The sequence below is a fragment of the Melospiza melodia genome, chromosome 5 (genome assembly GCF_035770615.1).
Source record: "Melospiza melodia melodia isolate bMelMel2 chromosome 5, bMelMel2.pri, whole genome shotgun sequence".
Lineage (NCBI taxonomy): Eukaryota > Metazoa > Chordata > Aves > Passeriformes > Passerellidae > Melospiza > Melospiza melodia.
Window position 1 is genome coordinate 79490975 of NC_086198.1, and position 24051 is coordinate 79515025.

At 38.2% G+C, this 24051-nt stretch overlaps 1 protein-coding gene across 8 annotated transcripts in view; it reads left to right on the plus strand.

The window, feature by feature from the left end:
• JAKMIP1 (janus kinase and microtubule interacting protein 1) overlaps positions 1-24051 on the plus strand; it is a 230248-nt gene that overhangs the window by 41356 nt on the left and 164841 nt on the right. For 7 of the 8 annotated variants that reach the window (XM_063157607.1, XM_063157610.1, XM_063157606.1 and 4 more), the window contains one exon: positions 15052-15246. The gene's annotated coding sequence lies outside the window, so the exon portion shown is untranslated. Of the gene's footprint in view, positions 1-15051; positions 15247-17981; positions 18119-24051 lie in introns of those variants that run through there. The other variant, XM_063157608.1, reaches the window with a different exon arrangement.

A 24051-nucleotide genomic window follows, 5' to 3' on the forward strand; every position in this document is an offset into this window, starting at 1 on the left:
TGTTGAACTCTTCTAGACATAATTCTAGGCTTTGGTGTTTCAAGCTCATTGATTTTTAATACTGATTTTTTTTTTCAGATAAAGTGTTTTATTACACACCATGCACCATGGTTTGAAGTGATACAGAACATTATATATAGATAGAATTACAGACTTGTTTAGGTTGAAAATAGCCTTTAAGGTCACTGAGACCAACTGTGGATCCAGCACCACCAAGTCCACTGCTAAACCATGTCCTTAAGTGCCACACCTATTCATCTTTGCAGTGCTTCCAGGGATAGTGACTCCACCACTTCTCTGGGTAACCTGTTCCAATGCTTTACAACCCTTTCAGTGAAGAAATTTTTCCTATGTAAATTTCCCCTGGCCATTTCCAACTTGAGGCCATTTTCTCTTATCCTGTCACTGGTTACCTGGGAGAAGAAACCGATCCTCACCTGGATATAACCTTCTTTCAGGTAATTGTAGAGAGTGATAAGGTCTCTCTCTGAGCCTCCTGTTCTCCAGATGAAACACCCTCAGCTCCTTCACTGCTGCTCGTGAGACTTGTGCTCCAGACCATTCACCAGCTCTGTTTCCCTTCTCTGTGCACTCTCCAGCACCTCAGTGTCTTTCTTGTTTTGAGTGGCCCAGAACTGAGCACAGAACTCGAGGTATGACCTTAGCAGTGCCAGAATGACAATCACTGCCCTGGTTCTGCTGTGTTTTTGATCCAAGCCAGGTGCCATTGGCCTTCATGGCCACTTGGACACACTCTGGCTCACATTCAGTCACGGTCACCAGCACCCCCAGGTCCTTTTCCACCAGTCTGCTTTCCAGCCACTCTGCCCCAGCCTGTGGCACTGCCTGGGGTTGCTGTGACCCAAGCACAGAACCCAGCACTTGGTCTTGTTGAACCTTCTACCTCCGGCCTCCAGGCTGTGCAGATCCCTCTGCAGAGCCCTCCTGCCCTCCAGCAGATCAACACTTCTGCCCAATTTAGTGTCCTTTGTGGAGTGACTGAGGGTGTACTTGATCTTGTCGAGATTGTTGATAAAGATTAAACAGGGCTGGCCCCAGTACTGAGTCCTGGGGAACACCAAGAGCTCGGGAGCAGCTCCATTCACCACCCCTGTCTGGGCCCAGACAGCTATTCCAGTGCACCCACCCAAGCCAGGAGCAGCCTGTTTCTCCAGCAGAATGCTGTGAGATGACAGTGTCAAGCACTTCTCTGAAGTCTAGGAATACTGATGCATGGCTTCGTTTTGGCTTTTTTTAAAGGGGATTTCAGATTTTTGTCTCAGCCCCTACTGGCAGTCGGATGAGAAAGGGGAAACCTGGTGTCAGGACTCATGAAAAACATTTAATGCCTTTGCTTGATGTGTTTGTGGGTTTGCAGTTAGCTGAATTCTCTAGGCAGTGGCCTGTGTGTGATGCTGTGAGCAGTGGTGGTGGTTTCTGGCTTGGGAAGGCATTGGGGGTGCTCCCTGGGCACGGGGCCGAGGCCCAGGGTGTTTGCCCAGGGCTGTGCCCTGCAGTGACACTCACTGAGAGGCGCTAATGATCCAACAAAGGCAGCAAGCTGCTGTGCTTAATACAGCTATCATCTGTGCTGCAGATTGGATTTTAATTAAATTTCTTAATTAGGCCAAAATCCAATAAATCTAGAAATAGTAATTAGCAGCAGCCAGCTGTTTTATAACTTGTTATCCTGCTTTTGTAGATTAGACAAGATCTGACTTGAATAAAAGTTTTTCTATCTGCTCATGTTTGTTGTTAAAAAAAATCACTTGCTCATGATGTTTTAATCCTTGCCTCATTTTGGAGACCATTAATTATTTCAAAAGGCTATAAATATAGTATGTTTTGTAAAGATACGTTTTGTGCTGTAATAGAATTATTTTTTTTTTGGTTTACACATTCATGTTACTGATACATCAGTTGTCTTTTTGTATCTTAGAAATCTGTGGAGCTGGTTCTGAATAAAGACCTCAGTTCTAAATGTTCAATCATCATTTTTTTCAATTTCAACAATTCGTTATTGGGATTATGTAAATAGTACTTGGAAAGTTTTCAATGCATCTGTTTCTTTAAAGAAATAATTGGAGATATTCTTCAGGTTTAATGCAATCCTAAAGAGCAGTTTTAGGGGACTTCCATTTTATTTCATGCCTCTAGCCTGTTGAATTAAAGCAGATTGCTCTAAAATTTCCAAATATAGTTGCAAAGTTTCATGGAGCTTAGAGTAACAAGTAGTGTATGCATTGGAGGATCTAGCTGTGTCTGTGTAAATCATTTTCCTCCCTCTGCAAACATGCTGATGGCTTGCTTGTATCTGTACCAAGTAATATTTTATAAACATCAAAACCAAATGGGAAGGGATAATTTATCCTATTGCTGTACTGCAGATGGAAGATCTCGTGGAATAAGGTGATAATTTACTTTCTGTAACCCTCTGGGTGAAATAGCACCAGCAATACCAAGCATCAATCACCTTATAGGTTAATTTTATTTTTTCCCCAAATGCTATGGCTAGGGTTGGTATGTAAAAATTGATGATAATTAGATGGCTATCTCACACATATCATATCCAATAAAGCTCATTCAAGTTACTTTGTTAAATTAAAAAAAACTGTTTCTCCTTTGTCTTAGGTATTCATTGCTCTGAAACTAGATTTGAACTCACCAAATCTGAATTACAGTGACATTTCCTACTTAGGAATATTTTAGTATAAAGTTTAATTGAATTTTGTTTGTTTTACAGCAGCTGCTGTGCCTTCAGCAAACAAATTGCATTAGTTAAAGAGTATTGTGAGGAATCCCACAAGGATTTAAAAAAAGGTGAACGTTTGCCACATGATAGAATAAATTTAGTGCAGGTTTGCCTAAGAGTGATATGTGTGGAAATGAAGAACTGCAGTGTCTGTTGGATTTTAAATCATAATGGATGCATGCAACCTAGTGAACAGCTTCCTTAGAAGCCTTTGGGCTGTGCTGAGCCAAAAAGAGCAAACCCAGCACTGTGACCTTTGGAGGGTAGGCAGAGGGGTAATTAGGACAGCACTACATAAATGGTAATGTCCACAGCGTTCAGACTCTGTGTGCCTGCCTTGCAACAAAGGAAATCTGTGCCAGAAATAAAAGTTCAAAGTATACATCTTCCCATTTTAACCCCCTAAAGGACTTCTAAGTGACGCGTTATTAATAATGTTTTAGAGAGAAAATGTGTAAGTACTGCCATGTTGGTAAAAGAAAAATCTTGGATGTGTGTATATATACATTTAAATATATATATCTTTGTATAGATAAAGATATATAAATTACTGCTGTGTAGATAAGGACTAAGTATAAGCCAGCTTTTACATGGCTTCTTCAATATATTTTATCAGGAGCATGCACTTCGCTGATGGTTGCACTTTCCTTGCCTTTACTGTTCCATTGTGCCTAATAAATATGGATACTTTGATGTAGTAGCATGCATATGTTATTTCTCTTTTTCTAACATATCTTTGCTGACTCCAGCAGCAGTCTGTTTCATCTGAAACTTTATTTACTGGGAGGTGTTTATTTAAATACACAGTAAAAAGAGGGTGGTATAAAGCCAAATTATTTATCTGGTGTGGGAAAACCAAAGAAAGAAACTCCCAAAAAACAAACCTGAAACTGGACAAAGAAGCTTTTTAAAATATTTCTGTTCAGTATTTAAGTTAGAGTTAGTAAGTAAGTGACCAGTTTTTTGAGCAGCTTGGTCTAGTGAGAGGTGTCCCTGCCCATGACAGGAGGGTTAGACAAAGATGATCTCTCAGGTCCCTTCCAATCCTAAGTGCTTTATGATTCTATGGTTATTTTAGGCTTCTCATTAAAGGTGATATTATACAAAAAGTGAAAAATAGAGTATTTTTTTAACTGTCAGAAAAAACAAATGAGGTGATAGCATTGCAGATAACTTTGTATGACATAAATTGTCTTAACTGAATCGTAAATAAAAAATACTTGGTACAGTACATTGCTATTGCAAAGAATTTCACTTGATATTTCCTAACATAATATTAGAATATTAATGCCAAAATTAGCTTGTTATGGAGCAAGCAAGTTTGAAGCAAATTTCTCTTGGAACTTACTTTAAAATGGGAGTTCACTCTGCACAGGTGTGGAAATGTCAGAACAGCGCAGGGCTGCAGTTAGGGATGCTGAGTTTGAACTTTATGAGCTGGCAGAGTGAAACAAGCTGAGCTGTGTTAGTGCAGTCAGCACAGCAAGGATTTTAAGCTCAGCATATGTCACAATAATGAGAACTCCCTTGTGGGAGAGCTGGAAGCAGTTTTGTGTCTGTTCCTGGTCTCCCTACTCGTGTTCTTGAAAGGTGGGCATTTTGCAGGTTTGTGTGAACAGATCTCTGAAGTGCTGCAGGAAGGTGACAAACACAGAAAACCCCACCCTCCCAGGGCATGTTTCCTGTGCACAAAGCCCCTCAGGCTGCTTCCTCCCCGTGTCACTGCTGTGGAAGAAGGATGTTTTATCAGGATAATGCACATTCCAGCTCAAGTTCTTCCTCACCTTAGTGAGCACCAGCTAATGCTTGGTGGAGTTGCTGCATCTGAGGCTCAGACCAGGCTGTTATGCATCCCAGAAATGAACTTTTATTGCCAAATCTGTAGCTATTTCTGGCTATGTCATTTAACGACAGCATTCTGTTTTGGTGTACAGCATATGTATTGCTGTGTGTATGTGAATTTATATATATATAGGAGAAAAATGTGTGAGGAGAGGAAGGAAAAAGGATTTCAGACACCAGGCTTTGGGAGGTGTGTTTCTACTTTTAATTTACTTAGGGGAACTAGATTAGTTTCTCTAATGTTTCTTGAGAAGGCCATGGCAGCCATATTTTTAGGACACAGCTAAGATTTTCACAGCTGGTATTTTCAGCACTTGCTGGGGAGGCTAGAAGCAGAACTTCATGGTGCAGTAGTGAAGGCAAAATTCTGTCAAAATACAGCTCAGTAGTTTCCTGTCTTTCTGTTCAATGATGACAAAAATTGCTCCAACATATTTTTCCTGATTCTGATTGTAGATGTTTACTCCTCGAGAGATCATTGACTCTTTATACTGGCAAGGCAACGTCTGCAGGCAGGGGCACTCACCTAGCCTTTGTTAAATCCAGCTGATGTCAGCAGAAGAGTTACACAAGGTTTTGGGCATAACAGCCTGTTAATTATGTCTGAAACACAAGGGGCAACCTTTGAAGACCAGCTTATTCTGAGCTAAGAAGACCTGTTCTGACTTTATTTAGATATGTATCAACCAGAACATCTCTAGAAGAAAACTTATTTAGTACTCCTGGCAGACAAAAATATTAATGAGATGAGGAGGGTAGGAAGAAGTGGTGAGATATTGTTCCATCAGGACAAAGAGAGTTCATTCTCTGTAGAATGGGAAGATGGAGCAGAGGAAGAAAATAATCTAGTATGTTAAAAGAAACTTACATTGAGTTTGCAGTTTTGGTATCAATAGTCTTGGGCTTTCCTTTAGACATGTGAGGTGTGGCTTTGGTGCTACTAGTGAAGCACTGAATGTTTTGATCTGAGAATGCCAAAAGCCTTTGCTGTTTCTGTGCATAGGAGTAACTGAGACAGGTAGTATTCAGTCTTAGGGACTGAAAAATCTATGGTAGATAAATTACACTTATAAGCATATATTGGTTGCCTAGTTTAAGAAATCACACTATTTCTTTGCATCTTTGTGGCATGAGATATATCTAAATACTTCTTGACTGAAAGTAGGCATTCCTTTTCAATAATAGCTGTAAAATATGTATGTTGTCCATGCCGTTATGTATGAACCGTGCCATTATCAGACATGAAATCCTCACAGTAGAGACCACACAGTGAGGATTCAGCTGGGTAAATAGCTGGACTGGAATTAGCAGAGAAGTAGAATTTAGCAGCCATCATGTTCACACATTGCAGCCCTCCCTTACAGTGCTTTTTGGCAAAATGGCTGGAGAAGGATGTCACTTTGTTGCTGGGTAATTGTTCCATAAAGGCAAGTACATGGAGAGTATTTGGGTTGTTTTTTTTCCTCCCATCCTCCACTACTATGATTTTAATTGGAAGCAGCTCTTTGTTCATGTAAAACTAGCGTGAGGTCCTTTACTGAAAGATAGTGATGTCTTTGTATCAAACAGTGCCTGTTTCAAGCTGTTACGCTTGTCATTGTTTAATTGAACTTGCTGAGGTTTCTGGGAGAAGGAAACTTTTACCATCTCCTGCAGATCACTTTAACTTGCTGTTTCTGAACAGAAAAATATCCCATTTTTGAGTAGGTGGAATAATAGGCTATCTGGATTCTGATGCTTATTAAATGGTAAGTCTTTGTCAAAATCTGCAAGAGAGCACAGAATCTGCAGACGTACAAGCTCGTGTCATTTTGATTATTATTCTGAAATCTGTATTGTGAGCACAGCAGCTGTGTGCTTCACAGAGAAAACACAGGTATTTTAACTTTGCTGTTGGAACTGAGGCATTACTGCTGATGGGCTGCAAAGCTGAGGTCACTGAGTTGGTGCCTGAGCAGAGCTGGTGGATGCTGTCGGGTCTGGGAGCTCAGGTTTGCTGCTGAGGCTGGGCACAGGGCTGGGCTGCCCCAATCCTTCTCCAGAGCTTGCTGCTGAGTCACTGGGTGACCTGGTGTAAACCTCCTCCCTTGGCACACGCTGCCTGCGAGGGAGCAGCACCAGCAATGACCTGCTTGTTCACTTACTCTTGGGTGAGGAGTTCAGTGAAGCTGCAGATTCGGTGTAAATGATTTCCTTTATTTCTTGCTTTATTAATCTTATGACAGGCACTGTGTGTCGGTAATGAAAAAGGGGATGAGGATATTTGTGTTAAGGGACAAAGAGGAGATGTCGGATCCCAGGACATCCTCTGGCTGTCCTGGATGGTTCAAGCCCCTGCCAGGAGGCTCAGAGACCTTGGTACAGAGTCCAAGACACCTGTGACTTTGATTTTGACCCATGAAGCAAATTACCACCTTTATATGAAGAATTTCAAGGCAAGAGAGTTTAAGTAGAATAATAGTTAATTTGTCATAGGGTGAAAAATAGATTTTTGAGGTTTCTAGAATGGGGGTAGAGGGTTGATAACTTGTCTCAAGACCTTTCTGGATTTTAGAGCATATTCCAGTTGATCCTGCAACACTGATTCAAAATTAAGAGGCCTCTGTTTGAAAAACAAAAAGAGTAATAGGAAAAGCTGGTACTGAAATTTGAAAATGAAATTTCTTTCAGCCTAATGTTACTTTTAGCCTTTAATATGGCTTCTTGTGTTCCTACATACTAGTCTGTCCTTAGGAATATACACATAGAAATAGAGGCATTATGGTGGAATATATTTGTAATGAGTCTTTGACGTCCTATCTCCCCCCTCCTGACAGATAGTTTTATGCTGTTGTATATATTTTAGATTTACAGCTATTTGATCTGTTTATATACTGATCTGCCTTTTTTGAACTAAATCCTAAAAATCATTGCATTACAAGTGTTTGTATACAGACCATCCCCTAAAGCCAGGAATTTGTCTGAAATGAATGAAAAAAAATAAAGGAAAGACTGTGATCCTATGAGATCTTTGTAACACTGTAAAGCAAAAGCTTACACTGTTCCAGTTTTTCACATGATACCAAATTCCAGCTGGCAAAGATCCTTGGCACAGCACTTGGCTTTCATTTGGGTTGAAATTTGAAATGTACTAATTTCAAATCTTCCCTTATTGAAAAACATATTTTAAGATTTCTTGCACCTTTAAGGATCTGGCTTATAGAGGGAAGGACTACCACAGAGCTGCAAAGAAGAGTTTTGTGATAGTTTGTCAAAAACTGAAAAAAATACACATACCATGAAGTATCACTGTTATGACACAGTGCAGATTTGTTAAAGTGCACAAGGAAATTAAAATTGAACACTATTACTTGTAGCAATGACCAGAATTTAGCAATTTTCAAACTGATTACAAATGCTGATGTGAAAATTGGTTATTTTAAAATTAATCATGTTAAAGTTAAGTTTGATAATTGAATAGCATTTGCATAAAAGATTTTCAGTTAAGATATAGGAAAGAGATTTCAGGTTGTTCAGAGTTAGGGATTAATTTGTTTCTTTATGAGGCCATTGTATGTTTTTGCTTGTACTCATATAAATGTAAGATGGGTGTCGTGCATGTTTATATACTACATGAACTGCTGAGGCAAAACAGCAAATAAACCGTGTGTGAGAGAAGCTAAAATACCTGAATAGCCTAATAAATCTTGTATTAGACTTACATTTTATATATACTAGGCCCTCTGGAGCACCATTGTACAAATAGGAGTTCTTTTTGGAGGGTGAAACCTTTACTTTTCCATTGTGTGAAGGAAAATGCAAATACATGACGTTGTTTTACCAGTGGCAGGAATCCTTGTTCAGGCTTTAAAACTGAAAAATCTCAAGTATCTAAAAGATTGAAGAAGAGAGTGAGTTGGTGATCTTACATCACTTTGATAAAGCATCACTGGACACTCTGTGTGGGATAGGGAAGAAAAATGGTCTCCTAAACCTTCACTGCGCCAGCCTGTGGCTGTGAGTAAGCTGGGTAGCAGCAAGACAAAATAACTTTGGTTGCTGGGTAAGTCCAGAGGACAAAAATTGTTGCTCATCAACTTGAAACTGATCTGGAAGCAAAGCATTGCCAGTGAAGCAGAGCAATGGCACAACATTAATTCTTGTGCCTTTGCAGAGCCTGCAGAGCTGGGCTCCCTCCTGGTGCAGCGCAGGCAGAGCAAGAGGTGTCCAGCCAGGGGATGAGACTTACACAGAACTAATGCTGAAGCCTGTGCATGGCTGGAAATTTGCTCTGGATCTGTTCATCAGTCAGAAAAGACTAAAGAGAGTGTGTTGAAGAGCTTTATTTATTTTGTTCTTGAAAGTTCTCAAAACTCGCTGGTGTTTAAGAGTGTATAAAGAAAAGTATATTCCTTCAAGTCTCTTAATACACTCAACACGCTCCTACTGAGGTGTTAGACCCCTCAGTTTTATACTTTTTAAGATTATGCTTTATGGATGGTTATAGAAAACTCTGATGTGTGTTCCCATCTTTGTTGCATTTGTATAAATCCTATGGTAACATAAAAATGAATGTTAACCAAAAAGAATTGTCTCTTTTGTAATGTCTGAGTAGCCTAAGACAACTTTTCTGTATGGAACATGTCCATAAGCTTATTTTGTGTGAGAGAAAGGTCTTGGATGTCAGAGCTTCCAGGGAGTAGGTTGGCTCTTTTGACAGACCTGGAAGCCAAAAGAGCCCACAAACATTTGTAAAAGGCTGAAAGGTGTCACCAGTCTTAGCCTTGAGCAAAGAAATCTGTGTTGGAGAAAACATTTTATGTTGACAGATTATTTTTATCCTTTTTTAAAAAAGTATAAAAAGACTGGTTCTTAGTTAGAACCAGTCTCTGGCCATGCCCACTGAAAGCCCATTGAATGTGTTTTTTAAAAGCCTAGTGCATTTTGATATGTAATGAATACAGAATGCCATTCATTACTTTATTAGTTAATTATTGGTAGGCTTCAAGGACATAATTTCATGTGGACAGCTTTCCCTCCAATTGTACTTCATCCCCTTCATCTTAATTACTGAAAAAGTTTTTGTATGACTATTAAACATAGGCACTATGTAACATAGAGAATACAGATTTGCCTAATTCTGCATGCAAAAGCAACCCTGTCCTGCAGTTTGCACACAGTATTTGTCATATAAAATCTAGTAAACATTGTAATTAGCTTACTTTCTAAATGTGTTTTATGGTTTAAATCAACTGTAGAAGCAAGTCAGAATCCTCTGAAACACATGCTGAAGAATCCCTGTTGCCCCTTACTTCAGAGAAAAAAAGAATAGGAAGATTTTTCTTTGCCTTGACAATCCAATTAAAGCAGCAAGGTGTCAGGAATGATACCAATTCCTCTGAAAGCACTGTTTCAGTCATTGGTAGGCTCTCCATCTGGGAATTGTGGCCTAGTAATCTGCAGCAAGGCAAAAAGAATAACATGGAAATAAATTTGAATTGTTGACCTAATTTTGGTAGTCCATCATTGCTGACAGAAGTTCAAATGATCCCAAAGGGTTCCCTATCATGGGGATACCAAAACAGAAACATGTAACGTAAGGGAGGCAGGAAAGTGAATGACTACTTCTATATCTGTCATTGCTTCTAGTATCCAAATAAAAGTTCTGTGTTTTGTCCACCAAAGATGTATTTTGCAATAAAAACAAGAGTTTAAAACAGATCAGGAAAGTTTTCAACAGTATTCCCTGGTAGTAATGACAGATGTATTTGTAGCCAAGAACTTGCTGCTTATCATGTCTGATTTTAGCTGTATTAATTTCAAAGTTGGTATTAAAAATAAGAAGAGAGGTTTTTTATGTGCTCTTTTTGTGAAGTCTTTTTGTGCCCTTTAAGTTTGTTCACTATGTAAAAAATAGAGACTTCTTTACATAGTGAACAAACCACCATGGTTTGTTCACTATGTAAAGAAGTGGTTACACATTTTTCCAAGTGCATTTTGCTCATATGTAGAGTGGTCTATAAAGGTCATGCCACAGTATTTTCCTGCTGATAAGTCTTTGTGTTGAAAGGGGGTGACTCTGGCATGATCTGTGCTATTTCTTCCTTGGGCATGATGCATTCACGTTGAAGCCTCTCTTTAGATTGTCTTTGCTTTCAGGGGATTGTTTTAAATATCTCTTTTTTTTTTCCTTATATTTTTATTGTCTCCTTTTTTTTTCTTTTCTTTCCTCCCAATCTGCTCTTGGTGCAGCCACAGCAGAAGGCAGCACATTTCTGGTTGTAATACTGTGTACTAGGCAGACACTGAATGGGTAAAGGAGAGAGCAAGGGATGTATTTTGGGCATAAGTGTTTCTTGCTGACAGGTTCTGGCTGTCAGAATGTTAAGTTGTTCATGAACGGTGCATCTGTGCCACTTATTTATGTGTAAATAAAGTTTTTGGTCTGTTGGAAATCCCGGGGAATCTGGTACCAAGGTGTCACAGTCAGAAATCCAAGAGCAGGGGCAGGAAGGGGAAGATGCAGTCTCCTTGAATGTATTTTTTTATGCCTGACAAATAGATCTCTTAAAAAGCTGTAAATCAAATTAATATTATGGATAGAAAGCTTTAGAGTAGATTATAAGGCACCATAGTAAAATGTCATAGGTTTTTTGAAAGAAATATGCTTTTTTAATCATTTAACATTTGGTTGTATGAAGGAACTCCTTCCCCCCACTCCTCTAGCTGTCAGTTACAATAACTTCTGACAAAAAGCCAGTGGTAATGAACATATTCTCATTACAAAACATTTGCCATCTTAAATTTCTAGCGACTACTGCAGAGAACTCACAGATGCGTTCAGCACTGTTTTCCCAAAGAAATTGCCTTTTATTTGGGTCAGTATTGTTTTATGCTTAGTCATTTTAAAGCAAAAAGGCCTTGTTGTCAAAAACTCTTCAAAATGTAGATCCGCTGTACAAATACATAGGACGGGCTTCCAAAACATTCAGGGAAACTGTTTTTCTCTTACTGTATGTCAAGGATGATTGCTTTTTTTTCTGCTCTGGGGATTATGCTTGGACCCTGCCTGTTTCTGTGTGAGGTGTGTTGGGCAGAAGGAAGGTTTTGTACCACCCTTCTACAGAACAAGGTTTTCTTTTGAGATCCCCACCCCTTGTAGACCACAGACCCTGCATATATGGACTGTACATAACATTACCCCAGCTGTCAGAGGAATTGTCCTCAGCTGTTCTGATTTCCAAGAAGAAATCTAAACTAGCTGTCCACCTTAGTAATTATTTTTGTAGATCTCTGTACATAATTCAATCTGTTTAGGAGTTAAAGTGGACTAAGATGTCCCATGTTAACAGATCTGGCTAAAATCTCTGAGAACCTGAGTGTTTTGCCTATTTTGGGAATCTCAGGAAAAGGATGGAGGATGGCATCAGTGTTTACTCTCTTACCTTTAAACTTCCCTTGCTTTCAAGATGCAATGCTGCCTGAAATGATGGAGGTTAAAGTGTGAAAAACAGAACTTTGACCAAAGATTCTGTGTATTGCAGTTTGTGATTAAAAACCTGAGCAATCTCAAATACCTTCCATCCTTTCCTAACTATTTGGGAAATGTTGACAAGTTTTGCTAGTTATTTCCATATAAACAGAGAAAACCCTTCATTTTTATAACACTGTATTTTGTCTAGAGAGCCATAATATGACAAAGAACATAACTGAATCAACTTTGTTTATTTAGCATCTGCTGCCATAACTACAGGATATGAACACGTTGGTGATTTCACTGCACTGAGTGAAATTAGTAATGTATCAAACATAGCTCATCTGTCAAATTATTTCTATAATAGTTTTGGTTCTTGGAGGGGCTTTTGGTGTGTGTGGTATATTCTGAATGAATTTGAACAGCAGTAGTTTATGCTGTTTGTAGATTAACAGATATATTTCCACAGTAATAGATTCCCCTCTTTATCCTTCCTCTTCACCATTAGAAATAGATTTAGTTTAGCAGTTTCTGGAAATGAGAAATAAAGTATCCAATTATTTTAAGTTATTTTTGTATTACCATAGCTTTTAAGAAGCTATAGGAAGATTACTGAAGGATTATTAGGTTGTAGTTTTCCAGCGGTTGCTGGTAATTCGCTGTGAATAGCACTCTAACAATTTGTACTGACTGGCATAATTAAATGTTTCAAATTTGCCTCAGTTTTTGCAAGGCTTATTGCCAATTAATCTTCTTTTTTAATCTCACTCATATGCTATGCTACTGAAACATCCACTTTCAGAAGCAGATATTGTCAAATTACTCTGCTACTTCTTGTATTTGCTCTTATGACTGTAACTTACCCACAGTCTAGATATCTGTTTCATTCTTCTCTCAAAGCTTTTGTAAACACTACTCTTGTAAATATAGTGAGGACAGTTGGCCAAAAATAAGATATTTTTATTTCCAAGTTTACTAGAGAATTAAAAAAAAATAATCTTAACAATAAGCTTTTTAGGATCAAATAACTTACTTTTTAGAAGAACTAGTAGTACAGAATTAGTAGATATTCTAAAAATATGTAAGTTTTTCAATGTAGACAAATTACCCAGGTAACTTTGGAATTTGGAGCTGTGGTTTGCTGGGGTTTTTCTCCCATGTGAGTCTTGTGGGTATTGGTCTGTTTTGTTATCATCTTATTGGCCTTATTGCTGTCTACTGGCCTTTCACATGGAAGTTCTTGCTTTGTCTTAGGTGTTTCTATATTGCATATCAATGTGGGGAAACCTTCTCTTTCCCTTTTATTCAAATGTATTCAGATTGCTAACTGAAGGCCAGAATAAAGCAGCAAATTTTTTTTATGTGGAGTAACAAGATTGGAATATTTAAGAGTAGGGCAACTCAAAAAGGATGATGAAGATGCGGTAAAGTGAGACAAATCTGACATCATAAAAAAATAGAGGTGCTTGGCCTGAGGAGCTTTGTTACTATATAAATAAATTGAATTCCTTTTTTCCAGTGTTTTGTGCTACTTAAATATGCCAACTAAGCTGTTTCAGCACTTTGATCTTCTGCCATGATCTGGCCCTAGCTGTACTTTCATCCTTTTCAAAGTATTCTATCACAGCACTGAATTTGGCCCTAAGGAAATGAGTGTGCAGATTTCCTTTCTCCATTAAACACTACCTAGATGCCTGTCTTTATTGAACAAATAAAGGATTATGGTTTTAAACCACTAAAAACAGAATACATGGTGTTGCCTTGAATAAACCCCTAGAGAGAAATGCAGGATTTCCCAGCAAGGGAAGTGGTTTTGAAATTATGTATTTGGGACTGATATTCTTGGATGCAATCCTGATGTAATTTATGTGAAATATATATTTTTTGTGAAGATTTGAACATTGTACATGATAGTAGTTATATCCATCATGTTTTTAGCACAGCTCATATGTGGAATTCTGTCTGGCTTCCAGCTCTCTTGCCCAAAAGGCAAAGAGTTTGACCTGTTCTGTGTTGTGTCTGCCAGCTCTCTGCTTTGGAGACCCCATATGGCCATGTCTGCTTAAGACATTGCTGAAATCTGTTTTGCTGGTTCAATTCCCTTGTCAATCTCTAACACAAGAGAAGATTTAGTACTTTTAGCAGGAACACTTGGTACTTTTTTTCTTTTTTTCACTCTACTGTGAAAGGTGGAGTTAAAGGTGTTTAGAGACACTAGGAAAACTGAGGTAAATGATACTCATTAAGGAACTTGTATTGCTTTCAGTCATTAAGCTTTCAGCGTGATATTTTCCATGAAGATACCCCGTAATGATAATTTTATTTCTATAAATTTTTCTGTGCATGGGAAATACCAATTCAAATTAACATGCTGTGAACATCAACAAGAAAGTCAAATGCTTCTGTTGTTTCCCCTTGTGATTGAAGTACATTGCAGTATTAAAAAGAAATATGAAATAAGACAATATCAAGGCCCCGTCCATTGTCTTTTGATTGTTTGTTTTCAGAAAGAAAATTGTGATAATTGCCTTCAAAAATGGTATTAATTTCTAAAATTTAGGCTTTTCCTCCTTTCAATATGACACATGATAGCTCCCTTATGTTCGTATACTCTTGGTATTTATAAAGATTCATGGCAGTGGACAATACGTACATGACAATTTATAGGTGGCCACCATGACCATTTTGGTATCCCAAAACCCAATAACTTGTGTTGAAATGGAATACAAATTTAGTGTTAGCTAGACAGAGGTAACATTCTGGATTGACCTCATCTAGTTGCCAAGGAGCTTAGCAGCTTCAATGCTGCTTTCACTGAGGACCATCTAGGAAAGGCCACCATTCCATATCTGTTCTTAATGGAGAGAAGATGCCACACTTGCAATTTCACAGATACCTTATTCTGCTGCATTTTGTTACCCCGTGTAAATAAATTTCCATTGCATTGCTATCATCAAAGCTTTTAATGAAATCTGATTTGTATTAAATCTCTTTTGTTTAACAGATGATGTCACTAATACTGCTCTGGAAGCCCTCCTTGGTGGTGAAAAGGAGAACATTCCAACAGGACTAGGAGCTGTGGTGTGGAAAATCCCAGAACAAACAAAGCTTGAGACTCAGCTGCTGGTGCTGCTCAGTCTTCACCTCTTTAAATTAAAATCAAACACAACTGCCTCAGAAAGCTGTGGACAAGAGAAAGGTACTGTGCATTGCCAGCATGTTGGTTGGGTAGGAAGAGAATAAATCTGCCATACAGAGATGATGCTATCATTTTATTAGAGACAATATAATTTGAAACCTCAAGTTCGAGGTTCTTTTTGTACTGAGAGAGACTTCTAAACACAACCAGATTTCACAGGCAATAAAATAAACCAAATCTGTATGAAGCTTTTGTCTTTTTGAGGTGCTTTCATTCTCTTTATAGAGAAGTTTTATGGATTCGCTGAACAGATTCTTGATATAAACATTTTCTCACTTGTGATTTCTTTTCTTTATTATTTTTTAAGTTGTTTCCCCACCACCACCCATGGCATCTAAGATGTGCAGTACAGAAGGGTGCTTATTTGTCCTGTAATTATCATATGCTTGCTAACTTGAGCATTGTGTTGCCTCACCTGTATTCGTCACCATTAGTGAAGAAGAAAGGCTTGAGTTGCTTTGGTCTCAGTCAGGAGAGCTAAGCTCCTTTGACAGACTTTCCCAACCTTCTGCTGAGTTTTATGTGTTTATAATGTGTGCATGTCTGGGTATTCAGCAGGCGGATATGCATGCCACGCATAAACTCCAGCAAAATATTTTGTTTTCTTCAAGGATCTGGTATCTGAAATTACCTGTTCCTCCCCTTACAGAAGTGTGGTAAGGATGAGTTTAACTCCACGCCCAATTTTTGGTATTTTCATCTTGTGGTAGTCCTGCAGTGACGACAGAGTAATTAGGCTTAGAAACATTAGGAAATAGTAAACCCCTGCTCTGTGTAACTGTTCTTTCTGCAGCAAAATGCTGTTGATCCCTAGAAAAAGACATTTTTATCGAGAAAGATATTGAGAATATAATTGAGGTTTGCTAGGAAACTGTAGTACAGAAAGAAAACAAAAGCAGCAGTAACCCAGGAAACATTCTTTCCCAATGGCTATTTTTTAGTTTGCATATTGAAATTGTTGCTTCTTTGCTATTCACAAACTTTGCTTGATTTGAAATATACCTTTTTATATTTAGTGTACTGCATGGTAAATGCTTCCTTCTCTGAATAGAAAAGTATGACACTAAATAAGACAAGTGCTGTGGGAACTGACAGCTGTAGAATGCATGATTGTTAATAAAAAAGTCATGAAGGAAAGAATAAAGTAAAAAAATATAGGATCTAAAATGAGTCTTACGGTCAATTGGTTTTCTATGACACTCAAATACAGCTACTGTTTCATTGTAGTATCTTTGATTTTAACACTTTACAGAATTTCGTTAAAGTGTAGTCATTATAAAGAAACAAAGTGAAAAAATTGTCTAAAATAATTTAATATTTGCTAATGGAATTAACTTTTATTATAGAGAATAATTATTTTCATTTTTAATTTCTAATTTGTAACTAAATTCTTTGGGGGGGGGGTAACAGATAAACTGATGTGACTACTAAAGTCTCTCTTCTGTACCTAGGAGGGTAGTTCATCTTCTTCTTCTGACTGTATTTAACACTTCATGGTAAATGCATGAGAAACTTCAGTTATAGATTTATCTAAAAAGATTATTTACACATGTACTTAATCATAACAGAAAGTTATTGTTGCTGATTTTAGAAAGAATTAAAATGCTGAACTCTAAACCTAGCTGATGGATATTATCACTTGGCTTTCTATGAAGGTAAATGTATTTTAATTTTTAAATTTCAAAAGGATGCTCTTTAAAGATTATTATCCCCCTGTTGTCCTTTAGACTGCTCTGTTCCTGTATATCCAGAGAGTGGAACACAGATTAAAAATTTATTTAGACTTAATAGTTTGTTTAGCTGACTCTCACTGATAAAGATGAAGTGTTCTAAACATGAATCTTCAACAGCCAGTGTGTTTTGGAAAGTGATTTCATCATGTGCCAATTATCTTTCCTAAGAGTTGGAACTAGCTGATGAAAATTTGCACAGTGGGTTTTCATCTTCCGGATTGCTTATGCACATTTTCCCAATGCTATGGGAAAAAATCTTGCCTATGTGGTCCCTGTTTTTCTTTTTGATTGTATTTCTTGCATGTCAATGTCTTGTTATTTGTCTAGACTATTCCTGATCTGTTCCCAGTGTCTCCTCAGGCTGGAAGTGCAAACCCAAGCATTCATGCAGGAATGGTGCTGCTACATCATGCTGCTCTCATGCAGCTGTGAGCTGGCACTTTGCTTTAGAGAATGGCTGGCTGCTTATGTGAAAATTTAGGATTACTGCAGCATGCCTGCCCTGCAATGGGGGCCAAGCACATTTTTTTAAGTGGCTCTTTCTTTTGCTGACTGATCATGAAATCTATCAAAGATTGATATTTTCCTTCTTTCTCTGAATACTGAAAATTAAATTGAGATAAACTTTGGTATTGCTCTCGTGTTTCTATTTTTTCTTAACATCCTTTGAACAAACAACCTGTGCTGACTAATCCTCTATACAAATATTACTTATGTTCTCTGCCATGTGATTACAGATCCATGGTTTTCCAAACACAGAAAACAAGTACTGTAACATGCTTGTGTCTAAAGAGGTTTTCTTACTTGCAAATATAACAAGGTAGTACACGTGGGTGACTGGTGGCTGTGCAGCTGCTGGCAGAATTCCCACACAGGTTTTGCCACTAGATAAGTCTGTGGTTGGTTATGGTTGTGTTGAGATAAGATAAGGGACGTTGCACTTAGTCATGTAAAAGTAATCATCTATGTGCTGAGTGTTTGCAAGAGGTCTTAAAAAGAAAACTAAACAGACTTTTCTGACACCATGGAAAGGGCTCTCTAATATATTAGGCTTGCTGTCCAGTATTAAAGCACAGCAGATCTTCAGACTTTTCTGGAGCTCCTTGTATGTTCATAACTGAGTATGAATGGGAAAAAAGGTATGATCTGTGAGAAGCCTGTAGCCTATGTGTTGTGCATTCAATAAACAGTTGTGAGAGGCCATAAACTTGACAGTTCTGAGAATTCCTTAGGATATACCAGTTTTACAGCACTTGCTGCTTTTTCTTGATAAATAGGCTCTCTCTTAGTTATGGTTGTCTTTCTTTGAGCTTTTTGTTTGTTTTTCTCAGCTCTTTGATTCAATTAATTTGTAATGTCAACAGTTCCAAATGGTGTTTTGAATATTAAGTAGTTTTGATAATGGGATTTTATTACAGCAATATATGTATGCACATGGGCAAAATCCTGTTTTATGCATAGCATTGTGTAAACAGTGATTTCTAGGAGAAAAATCTTGAAGGACACTAAATTTAATCTCAACACCTGCAACTTATCCTTTCTGAAGGAAACCCATTCTGTGCACATCTGCACATACTACGTTTATACAGTTGTGCTGCATCTTATTACAACACAAGACAAAAATGTGAGATTTTGTACTACAAGGGAGGCAAATGGTATTTGGGCATTTCAATTAACTTCCAACAATCAGTGTAAGAATTAAAAATGCATACTCTGAGGCTATGAATGGAAACATATAGCCTTCTTATTTACTGGTGAAGACTTGCGTATTTCAAAGCAAACACCTAGGAATTTTCAATTTTCAATCCTTTACAACATTTGGGAAGTGTTAGTTAAGACCTTTGTGATGTTTCCCGATGTCTCTACTGCAAAAAATTAATAAGTAGTATGTGTTTGTAGTGTAGCCATTTGAATATCTATGCCCTGGGAGGGGAATAAGCATGGTTTCACTTATGAACTCCTAGTTTTCACATTGTTCAGCATTTCCCCTTTCATGTGCAAGGGCAATGTACACAGGTAACATCCAAGTCTTGATTTACATGAAGCTTTTAGTTTTTCTAGTAAGGGTTTGCTATGTAGGAGGTGAAAAATTACAGTGTTATTGCCATAGCTATGATAACCTTAAAGTAAAATATGATTTGCCCTTTCACCTAAAGTTTAGGGAGATGATGTAGAAAGAGTAGTTCTTGGCAAAACCTATTTCCATATTTTCCCACCAATTCTTCATTAAGACTAAGTTTGTAAAGTCACTGCCAGCACCCTAAATTTGAGGCTTCCCTCTGCCACCTCTTCTAGGGGATGAAGGGGGAAGAGGAACAGAACTGAGCACCAAGAACATCAATTAATAGCAGAAACTATTTGAAGATATTTCTACACAACCGCATTCATAGATAGGATTGCAACTGTGTCAGATTTACATGATAATACAACTTGAATAAAAATTTTTGTCTATGGTCACAGATGATTTACAGCCATTTAGACCTTCCAGAGAATAGCCTTCTTTGCAGGCACCATGGCAAGAAGGAGGTTGTGTTCTGAAGCAATGAAGCATAAGCATTTTTCATTTAACCGCTGGGACTTTTGTAAGCTTTAGGTGAAATGTCTTGGCCTCAACTTTCTGCAAAACACTGTAACCACCTTCACAATTTGCTCTTTGAAACAGTGTAGTGAAATGCAATCTTGATTCTCAGTGTAGGAGAGACATTATATAGGTAAACAGGATGTTTTCTTTGGAGTGAATAGCAGATCACTTTTTAGTCCCCCTAAATGTCCAAATCGGCTATGACACCACTCAGCAGTTTAGGGTACACTGCTAGCAGTGCTGTGTCCCCAAAAGCTGCATGCACAACTTGCATACTAAAGCACTCAAAGTTGTATGTTCATGTAGTCTGGTTCTGTCTAACATTATCACTAATTTAGGACGATTTTAGGAAGCTTTATTTCCATATGTGTATATGTGTGTATGTGTGTGTTTGTGCACTGATGAATTTCTGAGCTTCAGAATACTTTGGGGCAGTCTAATCTGGACAACAGAAAGTGTCACAGTCTGTAGTGGTGTGTCACAGAGTATTTCTGGAGTTTTATATCTACTTGCCTGCTTCCCTCTTTTTAAGGTGAACCATGACTGAATGCATCTTTTTTTAACATTCTGAGGGACACCATCCTTAAAATGATGATGTTGATACATGTATCTGGATAAATATAATTTATGCAACTGTTCATGGCTGCCACATTCAACTTCTACTTTCATCAGAGAGCACATTTGTATTTCTGGTGGCCAACTTGCCAACAACATTTCCAACAAGTCTGGAATGGTTTGAATCAAATTTGCTGGCAGTTAGCAGAAGGGAATTTTATTTGTAGTCTTCTCACGGTGGTGAAGCGTTCTCTATTTGTGGATATTGGAAGATGGTTGAACAAAGAGTTCACAGTTCACAGTTTCTGTTCTGTGCTTTTCTTGTGCTTTGTCATGTTTGTCTCTGTCCTGTTTAACCAGAGAGAGAAGCAAAAGTTTGTCTCCAGGCTCTTGCTGTGTTAGTATCTAGCTGTGCTTTTCACTGCCTGTAGTTTGAAGCTATTGCCTCACTCTCTTTCAGAGAGCTGAGGGGGGAAGGAATCTCCCATCTGAAACACCCCGCTTAAATATTTTATCCCAGGTGATGCAGTTGCATCAGCCAGTTCCCAGAGTGACTTAAAGTCTGTTCACTGCAATGACCATTCACTCAAATAGCAGTGTTTGAAATACCAGTTTTAGCTGGCTGATTATCAGAGCACTGCTGTGAGAAAGTTAACAGATCTTCCAAGGGACTTGCAGTTTTGTTGGACACTGAATTTGATTATTCCTGCAAAAATGTAGGAATTTACATTACATGTATCTAGTCTCTTATTTCATAATATTGTCCTCAGAATACATTTCTGATAGTCTTTCTGGAAGTGGAATGCCTACTTTACTGAGAGATAAGTGATTTGGTAGAGAAAATACAAGGCATCTCTGACAGAACTGTAGATGGAACCAAAATCCATCAAGCCTTAGCCTGTGTGCTGCCAATAAGGTAATAATAATAATAATTACCTAGTTGGATTTGAAATGAGATTTGCATGTGGGCTTCAAGAACGCTGAAGCTGAGCAGAGTCCTTGATGCAGTAAACAAACACAAGGTTGAGGTCCTAAATTCTTGAGCGGCTTTTTGGGAATTCTATGAGTCTTCAAAATAAGGCAATAGCACTGCCAATTCTGTAGTGTATATCCTTGCTTTGATCTCAGGAACTGAGGAACTTGACTTCAAAAATTGACCATGATGGGAAATTTGGAAAAAATGCAGCGTGTTCTTTTGTCAGTCTTTCTGTATTACTGCACTAGGCTGATACCTTCATTTTGGCTAAGAATCCTGATTTTAATGAGAAGTTGTGTAGAAGTTGAGCCATCCCTTGGTGGGTGAAGAAGTTTTGTAATTCTTTGTTTGTGCTGACTGATGGGCTGGTGCTGCTCTGCACAGAGCTGTGTGACTCTGCTGTGCTGGAGCAGTGGGGTGAGGGTGTGATGAGCTGTCTGGCACAGCATGAGGCAGCTTACAGACTTAGTAAAGGTGGTCAACAGCACAAAATAATTATTGAGATCAGAGACAGTGAAATGAAATCATATCCCTTCTGCTTTACTGTTCAGCTGGTAACTAATATCACATCCAGAAGCACCTTTCCTCCTCCCTACACTTGCCTGACCTCTCAAGTCTGCCCTATTGATTTACCAAATAATAAATATTCAAGATGCAGTTAAGTGTTAGACAACCCCAGGTTTTCTCTCATTGAGGTTCCTCCTCTCTCTTGAGTCATCAGATTGGGAATCTGAAACTCTCCCCCTAAACCTTTCAGTTGCCTTGCACATTTTCTACACACGGTCACCCCTGAATTTTAAATTTTTCTAGTTTCAGATTTTAGTTATTCTTTCTCTTTACAATAAAATAAAAATAATAATAGTGATGGCTTTAAAAAAATAGTCGAAGGAAACTTCCTGCAAAAATCAGGTGAGTAGCTAAACAAAACTGGTCCAGTATAATCCAAATCCCAGATTTGACAGGCTGATTATATTTGTGGGATTTCAGTGATAGTCAGCAAAGATATTAGAATCTGTCTCTCTATTTGCCATTTATCTAGCCCTAACTGAGAAATGCTATAACTTGCCCTTTCTTCCTCCTTCTGCTTTTACTCTTAAATGTTCAGCTTTAGTGGCCATGGTTCTGCTCCTCGCTGGGAGCACAGGGATCCCCTGCTCATACCCAGGGCACAGTGAGAAGGTGCAGAGGCTGATGCACTGTGCCAGACTGCAGCCATCAGGCCAGGTCTCCTGTCTGTGCTGGAAAGGAGGGAATTGGCCCAGAGATCAGGGGAGCAGCTCTGCCTAGAGCTGCCTCTCTCAGCTGCAGTGAACGCAGCACCCTAAAGCACTGGGCTTGTGTAACAGAGCTGAGTTGTGAAGGCTGTGGAGGGAGGGTTCTGTTTTACCATTTTTAGTTCCATTTAAACTTTGCCTTTCTGTGCTAGTGTCTCTTATTTTATGTGTGTCACAGGACTTCTCTTTGTAGCATTTTGTCTTTTAAGAGAGCTAATAGAGTGATATTAATGGTTAATGATTTGGTAAATCCTTGAAACAGTGCTATAAGTGAAATTGGGTAAATATTAATAATGTACATTCATTGAAGTCAGTGAATATTTTTTATTCACTTAAAATAAAAAAGTCCTGGAATCAAGCACATAGCTTTCTGAGAAGGGATTCAAGTTAAGTTTTCAGTTACTCTGAGTATATGAAAATGTTGTGTAGCAGAAGGGAGGTGCAGGATCCCTTCCCTTCCTCCTCATGCTGTGTCCTCTTTGGCTCAGACATTCCTTTTTACTTGTGATAATTCCTTTTAAACTAAGAGCTAGTTTTTGGGATGTTTTTGGTGGGCTGTTATGTTCTTTCACTAGAATGAAGCCATTAATATGCTGGATGCTATCCAGTGGCATGGAGTAGTACCAATCAAAAATAAAAATTCAGTGTCACATGGTTGTTACTAGCATATGCACACACATTTACACATTTGTGTGTGCATAGCATCTAAATGAGTTAGATATGCTTATTCTTTTTTTTTATTTTCTTCTTTTTTTTTTTTTTGGTTGTTTTTGTTGGTGTCCAGTGACATGGGTGCATATTTTAGTTGCATATATTTTAATAGATGCACATGTCACAGGCAACCAATTCACTAAAGAGAAAATGAAGACATTGGTGAAATTCATGTAGGAACTTGCCAATTAGTTCTACTAACTGCTGTATAAGGACCTGGAAGGCAGGGATTCGTGGTGAGAAGTTAAAACCTGGGTACTGATTCCTGAGGGCATTGGGAATTTGCTGAAAGATGCAGTGTGACAGAATCACAGATCACCTTTGCTGAGATGCCATTGAAAAGAATATGGAAGCAATTACTAACCTGGCCTGAAGAGTTCAGTGCTTTACACATCCTGTGCTCATCCGTGGGATGTATCACCTGCTGTGAAAATCTGAGTGTCATAAAAGCCTGACTCATGCTACACTGTAATCTCCCCCAAGGAAAGCTCTGTTCCACATGGCTCTGCAGGATTGTTCCTTTGAGGTCTTCTGGCCAAAAAAAGCAATGAAAAAATGCCTATAGTTTCTTGGTGATTGCTTTCTCTATAGTGTGGCCCTATAATGCATATTATTAAAGCAAGAATGGCTCAGGACTTTAGGCTGTGCATCTAAAAAAATGAATGTGGGCTGTTATTTAATAACAAAGATGTTTCTGGTTTTATCCATCAAAAAATCAAGTGGCATTTATAAAGTGTTCTACTGTAAGGAAACTCTGTATTTCCTTAAGCAGGCTGTGATTTACAGTAACCCTCAAAGGTTCTATTGTTACAGAAATAGATTTGTCTTTGTAGGGAGCTACAAAGGGGTATCAAAAAGGTGGCCAGTCTATAATATACTTAGAAAACTGTATTGATCATTTACATTTAGATTTATTGGTGGGATGAGTATTATTTTACAATCCTGTAGAGCTGCTTCTGCTTTTATCCATTCAGT